This window comes from Euleptes europaea, chromosome 5 (assembly GCF_029931775.1).
Source record: "Euleptes europaea isolate rEulEur1 chromosome 5, rEulEur1.hap1, whole genome shotgun sequence".
Lineage (NCBI taxonomy): Eukaryota > Metazoa > Chordata > Lepidosauria > Squamata > Sphaerodactylidae > Euleptes > Euleptes europaea.
Window position 1 is genome coordinate 17,438,195 of NC_079316.1, and position 12,343 is coordinate 17,450,537.

At 45.2% G+C, this 12,343-nt stretch overlaps 1 protein-coding gene and 1 non-coding gene across 6 annotated transcripts in view; one reads left to right on the forward strand and one right to left on the reverse strand.

Annotated features, from left to right (window-relative positions):
• NLGN1 (neuroligin 1) overlaps positions 1 to 12,343 on the reverse strand; it is a 553,403-nt gene that overhangs the window by 97,543 nt on the left and 443,517 nt on the right. The window lies entirely within an intron of this gene.
• Positions 394 to 465, forward strand: TRNAT-GGU (transfer RNA threonine (anticodon GGU)). Its single transcript has one exon. It is a non-coding gene; the product is annotated as a tRNA-Thr (tRNA).

Consider the following 12,343-nt stretch of genomic DNA (forward strand, 5'->3'; position numbering starts at 1 on the left):
TCAGCCTAAGTGTCAATAGACCCAGCCTCCCTTAACAACACTGGATAGCCAGATGTTTCCAGGAAGTCCACCAACAGCACAGGAAGGGAAGAACACCTTATTTTTGCTCCATCCCCAGCACCAGATATTCAGAAACATATTACCTCGAAACCGAGATGTTCCCGTGGCTAAAAGTCATTGATGTCTTCTATTTGCCATCTGTCAGCAATGCTGATTCTGTGACCTTAGGCAGATGATGAGAGAAAGGGCATCTTGGCCATCTTCTGGTCACTGGGGGTGTGTGTGGGGGAGGTAGTTGTGAATTTCCTGCATTGTGCAGGGGGTTGGACTTGATGATCCCGGTGGTCCCTTCCAACTCTATGATTCTATTATTCTATTCTATGATTTTGGGGAGGGGCTGTGGCTCAGTGGTAGAGCATCTGCTTGGTGTGCAGAAGATCCCAGGTTCAATCCCTGGCATCTCCAGTTAAACGGACTAGGCAAGTAGGTGATGTGAAAGACCTCTCCCTGAGACCCTGGAGAGCTGCTGCCGGTAAGAGTAGAGAGTACTGACTTTGAAGGAACAAGGGTCTGATTTAGTATAAAGCAGCTTCATGTGTTCATACGGAAACTCATGGCCATTCATGGCTGATGGCTGTTGTCAGTTTGTGTAATCTCTTTCATTATTTTTTTTAAAAAAGAGCCATCTAAGGTCGTTTATGCATGGGTACTTTCACTCACATTCTCCCCTGGTCTGTCTCGGTTGTTCCTTGGAGTTATGCTTGAGTTTTCCCTCCAATAGAGATGACTTCACTGCCAGCCCTCACAAATCCCGGGACTTCCTGTTCCTCTGTTAACCTGATTCTTCCCTATCCCCTGAGCTCAGCCCACTTGAAATCCCCATGCATAAGGCAAAGCGCGGGACACAGAAGCTTGGTTTCTCTCACATCAAGGACCCAGCCAATTACAAAGCAGCATGTCAAGGGATGGGGATTCAAATACTTCCTGCTTCTTCGGAGTTCTTTCTGAGCAGAAGGCTTTTAAAAACTAGGCTTGGCTTTCTCACATGAACACATGAAGCTGCCTTATACTGAATCAGACCCTTGGTCCATCAAAGTCAGTATTGTCTACTCAGACCGGCAGCGGCTCTCCAGGGTCTCAGGCTGAGGTCTTTCACATCACCTCCTTGCCTAAATCCCTTTAACTGGAGATGGCGGGGATTGAACCTGGGAACTTCTGCATGCCAAGCAGATGCTCTATCACTGAGCCATGGCCCCTCCCAGTGCTAGGAATTACTTTGTGAAGGAAATGGTAATGTATAGAGATCCTTGTCTGCAGATCCCACCTGAAGTGGATAGCTTGGGGAAAGAAATGGGGACATAAGTGGCACACAACAGACTCCACTTGAACTGGAGATCCACGTAATGGCACTGAAGCCAACAGCCCCTTTGCAGCAAACCAACACAGAATGGGCGTCAGGCAAAGAGAACACAATGTGAGTTGAAATCACCGACTTCAAGACAACATCTTGGGCAGGACCAAGCAAGCTTTTCACTCAATCCCACCCAATTTCTTTCCTTACTAGTCACCATCTCACATGGCTTTTGTCTGTGCAGGTCCCATGATCTCTAGCATAACCCTTTTTGGGTGGTCAAACGGGGACTCCCCCCTTCCTTTCAAATAGCTCCGTTTTTGTTTTTCTTAAAATGCTCTTAACATGTTTTTTAATGTGGCAATTGGGTTTCGGGGGGGGTTCTCACTACAGCCAATTACGAAGCAGCATTTCAAGGGGCGGGGATTCAAATACTTCCTGATTTGAGCTTGGAGACTGCTAGTGCATAGACCCCCAACAGAAAAGTGTGGGTCCAGCGAGCAATGAACCTCAGGTAAAACTTCCATGCATAAATGACATAGGTTAGTGGCCTTTAACTCACCTTGTGACAGCAAATTCCATGAGGAATAACTTGGTTGCCTGAAGAACTAGCCCTTCTTATTTGTCCTGATCCTACTTCCACTCAGCATCATGGGGCGATCCTTACTATTGTAAGAGGAGGAAATCAATTTTTCCATTTTTTCATGTTCTCCTTGGATGGGGGAGACGTTTAAGGACAGGAGCCCAATCTATTTCATATGCAATTGTTCTTATTTACCCACATCCTTGTAAGAGGGTGAACTGATAATAAAAACAGGTAAATAGACAATTCCTAGTTGGGTTGCCCCTGGCATCGCACTTCTGACCTTCTGCATTTCGTTGCTTAAATGCTATATTAATGGGAGTTCTTATTCAAAGATACTCGTCTAATCTTGGTTTGGTCCCTTCACCACTGCGTAGGTTTATTAGTTCTCATTCTCATTAAACTAAGTGAAACCTCTTGTGGCCTTTGCATAGCAAATGCCCCAGGCCTGGTGCATCCTGGCAAATTCCGTATAGCTGAAGGAGCAAAACTGTTCTCTTGTAATATCCAGGTCATACACCGAGCAAGGGCAGCTGATGAAATGTTGTCCTTGTCTTTCTTTTATGAGCATTAATGATCATCCATAAGAGGAATGCAGAAAGAACATTGCTGGCATTGCTCTGGGAGGTCTATCCCCTTATAATGGCTGGAAGCAAAGTCACTGCTCAGCTTGAAGGGCAAAATTGGCACGCAATCATCATGGGGGTATTACAAATTCCATCTCCCCCAATTTTTTTCCCTAGGAGAGGTTATTACTGAGCTAGAATGTGGGATTACCAACAAGGAGGATAAAAGAAGGAAAGAAAGGATTGCTCCCTCAAGGTTGCAAACAGTAAGAAAAACCAAACTAAGCCTTTAGTCATTTCCTCTCTTTACTTACATTGGCATGTGAACAAGCCCCACCCCTTTCTTACTGTCAAGTCACATCTGACTTATGGCAGATGGGGTTTTCAAGGCAAGAGACTAACAGAGGTGGTTTGCCACTGCCTTCCTCTGCACAGCAACTCTGGTATTCCTTGGTGGTCCCCCATCCAAATACTTGCCAGGGCCGACCCTGCTTAGCTTCTCAGATCTCACGAAATCAGGCTAGCCTGGGCTATCCAAGCCCCAATTCTGGCCAAACAGGTACATGGAAAAGGAGCCAATTTGTTACAGAGAGGAGAGCGTTATATCTGGTAGAACAGGGGTCAGATCTCACCTCTGTGTTTTCACATTGGCCATTTATGCAGGGCTGTTTCCCCAAAGTCACCCCTGCCAACTGCTTCAGGGCTTCCCTATGATTATGCATGCCTTTTCCGACCGATTCAGAGGTCGCATTGTGCTCCCCGCATGTTTCCATGTGTTTTGCCTGCATTTTCCAGATTCTGGCGAAAACAGAGGGGAAACAGCCTTGCTTAAATGGCAATTGTCTTCCAGTCATGCATGCTGAACGCACAGAAGAAGAGCCGAGCTGTCCCCTACTCCTGACCTCCTTGTGTTGACCATGCCTGTGAGCACAGAGATGATGGAGACATGGAAGAGCAATGGGGACAATGGGGAAACCCTGTTCTTCCCCCCATATATTCAGTCAACATGTTTGGAAAACTGTGTGGAAGTGTGGTCTTGGACAAGAAAAAGAAGAACTCTATTGTTACGAGGGCCAGCTATGCCATAAATGTAATTTGGTCGGGCTGGGCCATGCCCTGCCAGCTCAGATCCAGAGTCCGGGGGGTGACTGCCTCGGCTGGCCGGATAAGAGCTCTCAAGGGGCTAGATCCAGCCCACGGGCCTTATGTTTGACACCTCTGCTATAGAGGGTTCATAGTTCCTGCATTGCGTGTTATCTTGTATACGGCTTACAAATTAGTCCCCAATCAAGTGTGTGTGTGACCTGGCTCTCTTACAGAAAACCAAGAGTACCTCTGCTTACTTTCATAATGATCAGCCAAAAGCTTTCCTTTAGGAAGTGGGGAAAACAATAACACATCCACACTTCCAGAATTCGGCAACAGGAAACGTTCCATTCAACCCCCCAAATCACAATCTCCTACTAAATTAGAAAGCTGCCTTCCAGACTGAATTTTTCTGAAATGCCCCCCCCCCCCAGTTAGACTGGGATATTACTGTATTTTATTTCCCTGCCACAGTTCTGCATCTGGCGAAACAGCCTCGGGCTGCGTGGCTTTTCAGTTAACCTGTGGGGCAAACTTCAGGGCTGACTGAATTTATTTTACAAGGAGAAAAGCTTGGATTAATTCTCTGGCACTTCTCGAAATGTCCTTAAGGTTCTGAACTGCTAGTTCCCCTATTAGTCACCGGACAGGCTTCAGTGTCAATCAGTTTATTTTTACAAGGTTGATTGATGCAGTGCTCAACTCTGGCATCTACCTGGGGGACCGCAGTTTACCTCCTCTCCTTTCTCGGTAGTGAAGTTGGAATAGCATTTAATAGTTGGCTTTCTCCTGATAGAGCTGGGACCTGGCAGAATGACAGCCAGCCAGCACTGGGGCCAAAGTTCTCAAGGGTTCTGAGCCTCACATAGAATTAATACATGTTTGTGGAGGTTACATCAGTAGGAGACTTGAAAGTTAGCTCAACAAGCTGAGCTTGCTTAAAGGTTCGACCATGAAAAAGGGGGAAAGGTGGCCTCTGTACTTACAGCAGGACTGCAAAATTTGTCCTTTATGAGCTCCCAAGTTCCTAGCTGTACTAAGGCTGCCAAGCATGTCTCGCAGATGGAGACACAGGTTTTTTGAGGACCTGGTGGTCCACCGTACTCTCTGGAGATCTCCTGCTATTACAACTGATCTCCAGCCAACAGAGATCTGTTGACCTGGAGAAAATGGCCACTTTGACCATTGGACACTATGGCACTGAAGTCCCTCTCCCCAAACCACACCCTCCTCAGGCTCCGCCCCCAAAATCCCCAGGTGTTTCCCAACCTGGAGCTGGCAACCCTACTGACATCATTATGTTACTTCCAGATACAACCATGGAGTTCCCAGTGATTCTTAGAGCTACTTGTGGTTACTTCTGGGTTGTACCCGGAAGTGATGCACCACAGAGGCTGACAAAGTTTTTATTTTTGATTTGCTCTTGCTGCCTCTCGGAGTGGCAGTGGTCAACAGTGGTGACCAACGGAAGGCATCCCTACCCACAAGTACACTAAAAACAAAAATCATGACATGTAGAGCCCACTTTTCTTCTAACATAGAATTCGAGGTGGTATATATAGATTTTCCAAGCTGACTCCAGCCAGGCAGCACCCAGGCCCAAACCGAAGAAGAAGAAGAAGAAGAAGAAGAAGAAGAAGAAAAGTTGGTTTTTATATGCTGACTTTCTCTACCACTTAAGGGAGACTCAAACCAGCTTACAATCACCTTCCCTTCCCCTCCCCACAACAGACACCCTGTGAGGTACGTGAGGCTGAGAGAGTGTGACTAGCCCAAGGTCACCCAGCTGGCTTCATGTGTAGGAGTGGGGAAACAAATCCAGTTCACCAGATGAGAGTCCACCGCTCCAAACCACCGCTCTTAACCACTACACCACGCTGGCTCTTAGCTGCCATAAGGTTACTGTATCTTGTGTCTTCAAGTCATAACCCGAGACAGCATGATTCAGTCCCGTTGTCATAGCCACACATTTTGTTCTGCGCTGTTATCTGGAAGGGAACTGGTATTCCTCAGGGGACCACCGTTGCTCCTTGCGACAATCCTGCTTGCTGATATTAAATCCAAAGAAATAGTGTTTAGGATGAAAGCTTCTGCCTGTTTTTTATTTTTATTTTTTCTCACTGGGGTAAAATATCAAGATCTGCAAATGCCTGGAGGGGAAAAAAAACCTCAACATATCTCATTGAGAAAGCACTGGAATGAAATCATTCCCCTCTGCATATCCCCAAAGGTTAGGAGACTCTTAATAGGAAAGCAGAAAGCCCACAAGATAGGCAACTGGTATGTTGACCTCGATTCAGTCCCGTTTACTGGGTATTCCGCGTATTTAGCAGTATGCTAATACAGCCAGCTTCAAAGAAATCACACTCCGGATGATAGACTGGCAAACCTCCAAACATCTAATCCACAATATGACTGACAGAAGTTTAGTTCCCAAAGGAGAAAGCATTTTTAACACAATTTCCTTTTCCTCTGAAGTTATCTTTGGATTCGATTCAAATCATATGCTTTTAAAAAACGACCAGCTTATTTACAGAAGTTCTGTTCATGGAGAGGTTTTTTCCTTTCTTTTCTTTCATATCCCACCCCCCTACTATGTACGATGGGAATTCTTTGTGCATAGCGAAGCCTTAAAAAAGATAATTAATCTTCGTTAATGTGCATTCACGTAGAACAGTCTAGGTGAAACCTTTCCAAATTCTCTCTACAGTTCAATTAAGCGGGGATACTAGACTGCTGTACTTTGATGGGCAGCTAATTTCTAACAGAGATTATTGACTTGAGAAAGGTCTAAAGCAAACCAGGTACATTGTCTTCCCCCCCTGCTGATTCTCTCTGGTGTGTGCTGAGACATAGGCAAAAGACTTGTTAACCCCTTTCTGCCCAGTGTGGATAGCAACCAATGCTCTGTCTGAGTCATAGAATCATAGAGTTGGAAGGGACCACCAGGGTCATCTAGTCCAACCCCCTGCACAATGCAGGAAATTTACAACTACCTCCCCCCAACACACCTTCAGTGACCCCCACTACATGCCCAGAAGATGACCAAGATGCCCTCCCTCTCATGATTTGCCTAAGGTCATAGAATCAGCGTTGCTGACAGATGGCCATCTAGACTCTGCTTAAAAACCTCCAGGGAAGTAGAGCTTACCACCTCCCGAGGAAGCCTGTTCCACTGAGGAACTGCTCTAACTGTTAGAAAATTCTTCCTAATGTCTAGACAGAAACTCTTTTGATTTAATTTCAACCCATTGGTTCTGGTCCGACCTTCTGGGGCAACAGAAAACAACTCGGCACCCTCCTCTATGTGACAGCCCTTCAAGTACTTGAACATGGTTATCATATCCCCTCTCAGTCTTCTCCTTTTCAGGCTAAACATACCCAGCTCCTTCAACCTTTCCTCATATGATTTGGTCTCCAGACCCCTCACCATCTTTGTTGCCCTCCTCTGGACACGTTCCAGCTTGTCTCCATCTTTCTTAAATTGCGGTGCCCAAAACTGAACACAGTTCTCTAGGTGAGGTCTAACCAGAGCAGAGTAAAGCATAAAGTAAAGGTCTAACCAGAGCAGCTGCTGACTTCCTGCACAAGCCAACAGACAAACACCTTGCGTAGATCAGGGCTTCTTAAACTTTTTCGACTCGCGACCCCTTTTCGCCCGAGAAATTTTTACGCGACCCCGGGTATATAGGTATATAAAATAGGTATACAAATCAAACACTTACTGATAATAAATCATAAAGAAATTTAAAACAATTCCTTGGTATACATATAATTTTACCATTTATTAAAGACGAAAGCAAATTTATCATGCTTCCCACATTCAGTTACGTGGCCCCATATGGGGTTGCGACCCACAATTTAACAAGCTTTGGCGTAGATAACTGAAGAAGTCAGGCTGCTCAGGCAGACCTTCTTTTCTTGTCTCCACCTGGGGAGAAAGGGAGTTAGAGAGCCCTATGCGTGCATTTCAGGTCATGCGACTTCTAAAATTCAGTGCCTTTGTAACCTTCTCTTCAGTATGGTATTTACAACTTTACACAGTTTTGCTGCCTTATTTCTTTGCCTACATTGACTGTTTTGTTACCTTAGGCAATTTTTAAAAAATGTTTGTTTGCAATGTTTTCTCATTCTTCAGTCCTAGCCCAGCTGCATTTTCTGTCTAATTTTAGAGATCTTTGCTGTTGGATTGAATTTTTTTTAATCGCATTTTGCAATCCACCCTGAGTCTCTGTGAGAAAGGCAGGCTATAAATGAAGTTAACACTTTACTTATATTACAAACTTTCTGCCTTGCCTTTCTACCCTCATAAGGGTCACCAGGGCAGCTAACAAATTAAAGCATACACAAAAAGGTCCCATTTTAAAAAAACATTAAAACCAGCCCCAAAACACAGCATTAAAACAATTAAAACCAGAGCTAAAATAAAGGCAAAAACATAAAAGCAACTAAAACACAAAAACAATAGTACAAGAGAAAGATGCAAAAAAGGAGGACTAAGCTGAGGTCCAGATGGAAAACCTGTAACATTCGGTGTGGTATAAGACTTAAATGTTGCATTAGGACATGAGGGGCCCAAGTACAAATTTACCTCAGGCTGTTCAGTAACTCTCCATCAGACTCTCATGGAGTTGCGGTGGTGGTAGAGAAGAATGTATGCCCCATAATACATAATACTCCATTAACTTGCTGATGCTTTGCTCACTCTATTCCCTAGCCAGTATCTGGCTCTGACAAGGAAGCTGGGGTGAAGTCTTGATGACATGACTCAATAATGTATTATGGAAAGGTAGGCAACCCAAGTGCTACATGTGACAATACTAGGGTTGCCAGGTCCCTCTTTGCTGTCAACGGGAGGTTTTTGGGTCGGAGCCTAAGGAGGGTGGGGTTTGGGAAGGGGAGGGACTTCAATGCCATAGAGTCCAATTGCCAAAGCGGCCATTTTCTCCAGGTGAATTGATCGCTATCGGCTGGAGAACAGTTGTAATAGCAGAAGATCTCCAGCTAGTGCCTGGAGGTTGGCAACCCTAGAAGATATTGATCTCCTGGCAAACACAATGGTGGAGGAGACAAGTGGCTCTGGGGCTCACCTTGATCTTTTGGGTGGAGAACTGGGCCTGCGTGCCAAGCCAAAAAATGTGTGGCAGGGTGGAGGTTGTTTCATAAGAGTAGAGTGGGGAGGGGGTGGAGAGAGTCCTCTTGTATGACTCCCTCCCAGGGCACTCACATGTGAAATGTTACAAGTGTTTTAACCCACTGTTAACAATGAAGACACTAAACTATATTGGCCATTTAAGAGGCACTCTCCTCAAGGTATCGGTTGCCCTTGGTCTTTTCAAATGCATTATCTTGAAGGCAATCTCAAGGTCAGAACGGACATGGATTGCTGCCAGCCTCCAAGAGCGCCACATACAAACCAGAGTACTAATAAACCGAATTGCATTAGGCATTACCGAAAGAGAATGTTAACGTCTGAGGGAAGATTTAGCTCAATACGCGGCACCTTCTTGTCTGATGCGCAGCAGGACATACGGCATTCAATGCTACACGCATTCTGATAAACATAATGAGATGGAATTTATTATTGTACATGCAAATCAGTGGATGCCTTGAAGAATTTTTTTTTAAGATTGAGAAACTTCCCTCTCCAGACCCTCCCCTCCCCCATCCCTTTTGGAAATGAAAATCCACAACTGCGATAGAACCTAGATTTATGTAATGGTGTATCTCCTGGCACGGGAACTCCACAATGCTGGAATGATTATACATTTTGTAACACTACATTGACACAGCAGGTCTCATGCCCTGCACTATACTAAAACCACAATCCAATCCATAGTAGAGAGTGCCATCAAGTCACAGCGGACTTACAGCGATCCCATGTTGTTTTCAAGGCAAGAGACAAACAGAGGTGGTTTGCCATTGCCCGCCTCCGTGTAGCAAACCTGGACTTACTTGGTAGTATCCCATCCAAGTACTAACCAGGGCCCACCCCGCTTAGCTTCCAAGATCTGATGAGATCAGGCTAGCCTGGGCCATCCAGGTCAGGGCAATCCAATCCATAATAAAGCATTATTACTTCTATCGATTTGAATGGGTCTAAATCTGTGTTGGGCTGTTGACTCTAAGATGAACATTCCATTTGAATTGTATGAATGGATCTCCCAATGGAAGTTGGGGTGTTATCCAAAAAGCAGCCATGTGGGAACCCAATACGAATCTGTGCTGGAGGGACGGCTGTTACTCTTACCTACATGCTGTTTCCCCAGTCAGAAATGCTAAGCTGCTTTTCATCTACCACATTAAGGAAACAGGACAGCCACAGTACTAGGTTTGCCAGTTCCGGGCTGAGAAATAACTGGAGATTTTTGGGGTGGAGCCTGTGGAGGGCGGGGTTTGGTGAGGGGAGGGACTTCAATGCCGTAGAGTCCAATGGCCAAAGCAGCCATTTTCTCCTGGTGAACTGATCTCTGTTGGCTGGAGATCAGTTGTAATAGCAGGAGATCTCTAGCTAGTACCTGGGGGTTCAGGAAAAATGGTAACCTGTGCTGAAATAGTATAGACTGAAAGAGAAGGCAGCACAAGGCTCAAAACTGAAAGTAAATGTGTGTGTTTGTGTGTGTGTATATATATAAGAGGCCAATGTTATTCATCAATAAGCAAAAAATAAAATAAAGCAGAAAGAAAATTTAATACTCATTTTATTTATTGACCCTGAGTGGCAATTTTGAATTAAGCCCTGAGAGGCATTTTTCCTGTGTGCTGTAACACATTACTCTTGAGTAAATTTTCTTTCTGCTTTTATGTTTTGCTTATTGATGAATGAGGTATAACATTGGCCTCTTATACACACACACACACACACACACACATATATATATATTTACTTTCAGTTTTGCGCCTCATGCTGCCTTCTCTTTCAGTACCTGGAGGTTGGCAACTGTACACAGTACAGATACTTGGGGTCTCACATTTGTACTGTACATGTGGGACTCTATGGTTCTACACTAGGAGGGTAGAAAGGCGCAGCCAACTTATAGTGACCCCGTAGTATTTTCAAGATAAGAGACTAGCAGAGGTCGTTTGCCACTGCCTGCCCCTGGACTTCCTTGGTGGTCTCCCATTGTCCTAATAACCAGGGCTGACTCTGCTTAGGTTCTGAGATCTGATGTAATCAGGCTTGGGAATGGGGGGTAGGAATCCTGAAATTCACTCCACGTGATACCAAATCTGTTGTAAGTACTTTTGGTTCAGACCTACATAACACAAGGTAAGGATAGCTTAGATTTGGAGTCACTCGTATGACTTTTAATTGGTGGAGGACATGGAAAGTTCAGCTCAGTGATGGAAGAAGCTGGAGATGGAGGCTTGGCAGCATGTCAGTGCCTCACCTGAAGTCACTCCTATGACTTTTGATTACTGCAGGACAAGTAGGGTTGGCAGGTCCTTCTTCGCCACCGGCGGGAGGTTTTTGGGGCGAAGCCTGAGGAGGGCAGGGTTTGTGGAGGGGAGGGACTTCAATGCCATAGAGTCCAATTGCCAAAGCAGCCATTTTCTCCAGGTGAACTGATCTCTATCAGCTGGGGATAGGGTTGCCAACCTCCAGGTAGTAGCTGGAGATCTCCTGCTATTACAACTGATCTCCAGCTGATACAGATTAGTTCACCTGGAGAAAATGGCCGCTTTGGCAATTTGACTCTATGGCATTGAAGTCCCTTCCTTCCTCAAACCCTGCCCTCCTCAGGCTCTGCCCCAAAAACCTCCCGCCGGTAGCAAAGAGGGACCTGGCAACCCTAGCTGGAGATCAGTTGTAATAGCAGGAGATCTCCAGCTAGTACCTGGAGGTTGGCAGCCCTAAGGGCAAAGAAAGGATCAGTTCAGTAACTGGAGACAATGGAGGTGGAAGTTTGCCAGTATACCAGAGCCTCACCTGGAAACCCCTATGACTTTTAATAGCCTTCAGTTCAGTGATGGGACGGAGCTGCAATTGCCCAAATCCTCCTCACCTTGTCAACTCTCAGAGGCATAGATGCTCACTGTGGGTCGAGAGTGGGTATCCCTAGAGGACGAGAGGCAATGTCATCGGCTTTATTGGTTCGTCTCAAGTGTGTCCCGGTGCAATATCAAAAGGAAGAATCGTGCCAGGAAAAAAACACACACACAGGATTACATAAAATAGATCAGAGCCACCAACTTCTTAACGGAGCGATGCATCCCCCAGTCACCCCTCTGAGGCCTGGCCTCTGAACCCGGAGAGATTGCCTCTATCAAGAGCAGAGAGCTCGGTCTGAAGTAAATTCACAATAAAATCATAACCTCCTTTAATCCAGGCTGGTTTTAACTAGAGCCGGTAACGGAAGCGAGGAGCAGAATAGATTACGCGGTGTCAGAGCAGTGGGGGTTTTGATATGAGGAATTCTAGATGGAGATAAACCCCAATAAGATACAATACCCAGCGGAACTGAATGTAATCACTTCAAAATAAGGGAGACGCTCTAGTAAAGAGGAACCTTGCAAGAGCACGTTTGTGGCTTCAAAGGATACAGCATTTAGACACTGTAACAGATATTCCTGGCCTACTTTTTTTTTTATTTTTTAAAAAATCCAATCCCATAATAAGTTAAAGTCTGAGAAAGGAAGGCACTTATGAAAAAAGAGAGGCACAACAGGGAAATACAGTACAACAAATGCTTAATCGATTATATATAAAATAGAGACATATATAAACTGTATGGATCTGTTCTATATCTATTGTGG